The sequence below is a fragment of the Myotis myotis genome, unplaced genomic scaffold, assembly GCF_014108235.1.
Source record: "Myotis myotis isolate mMyoMyo1 unplaced genomic scaffold, mMyoMyo1.p scaffold_m19_p_2, whole genome shotgun sequence".
Lineage (NCBI taxonomy): Eukaryota > Metazoa > Chordata > Mammalia > Chiroptera > Vespertilionidae > Myotis > Myotis myotis.
The window spans coordinates 74,061,953-74,067,525 of NW_023416324.1; positions in this window are offsets into that span (position 1 = coordinate 74,061,953).

Here is a 5,573-nt window from a genome sequence, read left to right on the forward strand (position 1 = left end):
TGCATGCTATATATTTGTATATCTATATATGTGTGTATATGTGTATATGTATATTTGCAGATTATACACACACATCTTGCATTTCGTTTCCCTATGAGAGTAGTTTTTCTTTTTTCTTTTTTTTTTATAGCAAAGGTGGAAATTTATTGAAGAACAAGTAGAGACTCCCACGTGGGGAGGGGAAAAGGGTCCCCAGTTTTGCTTTTCTCTTGACATATATGTGTTATCTAAATAAAGAGGGAATACGCAAATTGACCATCCAGCCATCACAAAGATGGTGGTGCCCACAGCAAAGGCCAAGTTCCAGTAACAAGCCTTAATGAGCAATCAGCAGGGACCTGAGACTATGTGCTGCTGGGCCAGGGCAAAGGACCTGAGGCTGCACCTCGCCTCCTGGCGGGGCTTGACAGGGGACCTCAGGCACCACCCCGGCACCAGGCCAAGGGACCTCAGGCTGCACCCCCCACCCCAGTGCCAAGTCAGAGGACCTCAGGCCACACCCTCTGCCCTGGCACCAGGCCAGGGGACCTGAGGCCACGCCCCCACCCAGAGGGGCTTGATGGGGGACCTCAAGGAGCGCCTCCTGCCCTGGCCCAGGCTGGGGAACCTCAAACAGTATCCCCCGCCCTGGCGCCTGGCCAGGGGACCTCACACTGCACACCCCTCCCCAGCATCAGGCTGGGGGACCTGAGGGTGCGCCAGGGAACCTGAGGCTGCACCCCTCACCCTGCAGGGTTTGAAGGGGACCTTGCGGCTGCACCCCCCCCCACCCAGAGCCAGTCAGGGGACCTGAGCCTGTGCCCCCCCACCCAGCAGGGCTTGACAAGGGTGGGCTGGCCAGGTCTGGATTTTGCCCAATGGGGGTGGGGCCGGCTGGGTCTCGGTCTGGGTCTTGCAAGATTTTGAGGGACTGTGGATGGGCAGGGACTTGACTCTGGGTTCCACGGCATGCCCCAGACTCTGACAGGAGGAAGATTTTCATATACATTTTACTAATTTTCTTTCATCTCTGACACTTCTATTATAAAGGGCAAATAGAAATATTAAAATATTTCCTCTAATTAATCCCCTTTTAAAGTGCATGGATTTTGTGCACCAGGCCACTAGTCTAATTTGTAATATTCCAACAAACAGACCTTCAGAATTCAGAATGATGTTACCAGTGTACTTGGTATGGTATGTGGCCATTCATCTGCTCTTTAAACATCTGTTAAGTTCCTACCATATTCCAGGTATTATCCTAAAAACTGATACACATAATTAACCCCTTTTCATCAAGTCACTGATAACCCTTTAAATGCATTAGATTCACCAGAAATTATAAACAAGTATATGAATTCAATCAAAATGTAAAACAAGGGGAAGAGAGCATAGCAGTAGAACTAAGGAAGGAGTGAGCAGTTTCATTGGGCAAGACTCAGGGAAGAATTCCCCTTAATTTGGGTAGGCATCTATTTTGGGTTTGGGATGATGGAGGAAAGAAAATTTACCACGTCGACAAGAGTAGGAAAACCACTCTAGTTAGAGGGATGGGTAAATGTAAAGGCAGAGAAAAAGGTGACCCTGCATATATTTACCTTGTTCAGGTAGAATATAAAGGGGCAAGGCATTTTAGGGGTGGAAAATCAGGCTGGATAGGCAGATCAGAAATAACATGTCACAATGGGCCTCATGCTACAAAAGTCTGGATTTTATTTTGAAAACCATTACCCAAAGTCTTTGGGGAAACTAGTAATTATATATATTTAGTAGGTAAAATGTGATAGAGTTCTATAATTAAATAGTAAAAATTTTGGATGGTACAAGTTTCTTTACTGCAGAATTCTTCAGGTTTACTTCTGCTCCAAATATGAATGTATATGGACTCTCCAAGGAGGGGTTTCAGTATCACTTTTTTAAAGATATATTTGACTATTTATTTATTTGCTGAGTCTCTTTCTGATTCTCTGTCCTTTAGGAAACACTGATATAAATGCTGCATAGTCAGAAAAATGTTGAGGGCTAAAAGGAATGAGATTTTTAGTGATCAAGAATACGGTCTCCATCTAAGGCAGAGGAAATGGAGAGAGGAAGCAAAGAATAGTTTCAGGAAATAATAGTTTATAGAATCATCTTTACCTAGTGACTTTGCATCATATATATTTCTTTAGATATGAATCTTGGGGGAGATGAGTTGCAGCTTAGAAAACCACATTTATCTTGAAGATCAATGATAAAATTAACTCATTGTTAATTTGTGCTTTGTCAGCTTTTCTCCTATAAGAAATGGATTTATGGCCAAGAAAGCCTATCCCATATTATCTCCCCAAAAGTAGAGTATGAAGGGGACAAAAAGGGGGGGGTAAACATCCTTCCTATTCTCAGTGGAGAAGCCAGTGACAATAGGCTCCAGCCCTGGGATTCAGACAAAGAGCAGAATCCCAGAACCTGAGGCCATTGAATCCAAAGAACAAGTCACCATGCCTGAGAGGTTACCTGAGAAGCTTAGCGCCGACACACAGCCGCCAGAGGTCACAAAACCCAGAGTGGAGTGGGTTAGGGGACAGGAGAGTAGGAGAGCTCCATGTAAACCCAGGAGCACCCAAGTTGTATACAAAGGAGGATCAGGTGCACTTCCTTGGGGCCAGAGATAATAAGCCAAAAAAAAGGGGTTTCACATTTCTTATGCAACATTCTTGGGGAAAAATGTGACTCTGCTGTTGGTGCACGTAAATTCCTGAAATTATCAAGGATAAGGAAAGGTTTTGAGTATGAATTTGGAAGCGGTTGTGAGGATAGAGGTAGAGAAGGAAAAAAAAATCTAGCAGCAGATTTTGGCAATTCCTATAAAATGAACCCAAGCAAGTCACACCTCCTCCTCCACAAACTGCTCACCCTGTTAAGCCTTTTATTTCTATTTTAACCAAAAGTCTAGCCTAAAAAATTCATAAGTCTTATAAGACAGCCTGAGGTTTAGAAATGTATAGCTACTTTTTCTCTAATTTGCAGGGTTTATGAGAATCTTCCTAAACACATTGCAGACTTATCTGAACCAAGTGTCAGTCAGAAATTCTGGTCTGGAAGGCAGATGACACACACCAAGTATTTCGCTATTTTCTTCAGTGATTTTACACTTTTCCTGCTAACTGAATGGGTCTGTTTGATCTGAGGGCCTTATGGACACATGAGAAGCATCTCGCTTTTTCTTTCTTGCTCCTGGTCTATCTCTTGCCTGTTAGGATTATGGGGAATTTGAATTTAAATGAGAATTTTAAAAGTGGCTGAAGCTGATCGGAGCTGGAGTTATTCAGGGGAATGTCAGTACTGAATAAGTTCACCGGATCAAAGCCGTAGTCTGTTCCATGGGAGCTTTTGAAAACTATTTAGAATAAAACAAGTGGAGGAAAAATCTGCCTTGTGCCAGTCGGCAGGCTGCTACTTAAACACACATCAAGGCAAAGCCATAAAGCTTGCAGTAGGCCCAGATACCGAGCCAAGAGCCACAGCCCCATTTTGAGGTTTCTTTTTTTCATTATTATTCTTTCCTCCCCAAAAGGAATGAGGTCGCCAACCAAAAAATTGCACCTGATCTTCTCAGTTTCCTTTGAAGGTGCTTGCTTGCCCAGTTTATGTTGTTGTCATCCATGGAAGCTGCACAGTGAAGCAGTATGGGATGAGAAGAGGGTTTTAGAATGAATTTAAGCTAGGAAAAAAATGTTTGATAACTGAGTTTTGTTTTCAGCAATGAAGAAGGGAGCACAATAGAATGGAGCACCCAGAGCTTCTGTCGCTATCGACTCTGCCCCTTTTATTTTATGCTGTTTGTCAATTGTTTGCAAATGGCTTTCTCTGCCACAGAAACCTGGTGAGTCTTTTAGTCGCCTGAAGAGCAGAGAATGCAAGAAAGTTATGGAGGTTGTTCTTCTCCGTGCCTTCCAGGCTAAAAGTAGACCATAAAACCCGATACATTCTCTTGTGCTGCAGTGAAGGTTTTGGTAACTAAAATTAGTAACTAGTCTGTATTGCAGTTGGGTAATTGGAATGAAGTCAGTGAAATGCAGAAGTCAGCTTGGTTTATATGTGGTTTCTACGCTCTACCCCACACCGTTGCCCCCAGTCATGATGAGTGCAAAATAGTAGAAGTAGAATTATAATCTTCGGGAAGAAAGAAAGAAAAAAACCACCTTAGTTCAGATGTTGCAGTAGCCTATTCTACCGTATTTGAAGGAATTTGAGAAGCTCAGCCAGCCTTGGGGCTCTTAATTCAAGCTGCCTTGCACTGCCCACCTCCCTTGCTCATCTTAATGGCAGCCCTATCATTTCCAGACTTCTCCACACCCATTAATGCTTCTTTAATTAAGGTGTTGCCAGTATTATTACTGTAATCTCTTTTGCTTATTTTTAATATTCACAGTGGCAGCTTTCAGCAATTCTGAGCTATTTCTCTGAGTCATCTAAATGAACTCCCCAGGTATAAATCATTATTTTATTTTGTTAGTGCTTTGATTACAAAAATCACTAGACTGATCTGTTTTCCTGACGCTATTATTCTTAACGTGCACTCTTTTAGGAACCCATATTGCATTATGAAAGAAATGCCTGTATTCTCATTAGATTAAATTCCTTGTCATTATCTTGACATACGTACATTGTCATTAAAACAATCAATAACTATACATTCAGAGTGACTGGTGTACTAGTATGTCAGGTACTATACCAGTGATGGCGAACCTATGACACGCGTGTCAGAGGTGACACCCGAAATCATTTTTTTGGTTGATTTTTCTTTGTTAAATGGCATTTAAATATATAAAATAAATATCAAAAATATAAGTCTTTGATTTACTATGATTGCAAATATCAAAAAATTTCTATATGTGACAAGGTACCAGAGTTAAGTTAGGGTTTTTCAAAATGCTGACACGCCAAGCTCAAAAGGTTCGCCATCACTGTACTATACTATGCACTTCGCATACATTATTTTATTTAATCCTTATATATACCAACTTCTTGTAAGAATCACAAGGAATTTCTTCAAGATCGCTCTACCTGAGTAAATGTTAAGGGCAGGATTTGGAGTAGGCTAGAGGACTATGTTATAAATTATCCGGAGGGAACAATATCAGCTTTGGATTTGCATAGGGTAAGACTCATGATAAAATAACTTTTTAACCTGGAAAATACTTTATTGCTATTCAAAATGTGATCTGCATATTGGCAGCATTAGCATCACCTCAGAATCTGTTAAAAATGTAATTTCTTGGGCCCTATCCATACTTACTGAACCATAATTTTATTACTATCTCGTTCAGTTCTCAGTCCGAACCTTGAAAACATAAAATTATTTATGGGAGTTGTCAAAGGATCAGTAAGCATTGTCTGTAGAATAAATATGTGTCTTGAGGATTTAATTTTGGTAAAAGTGCAAAGATAATTTTGAAGCATTTTAATACAAAGTTATATGAGAATAATTCTGGATCCAAATAAATATTTTATATTACTGTATACAGTTTCTCATATAACAGCTGCTAGAAGTAATTATGCAGAAAGACACAGGGAATTTTTTTAATTAAGAAGAATCTTCATATTTAAAA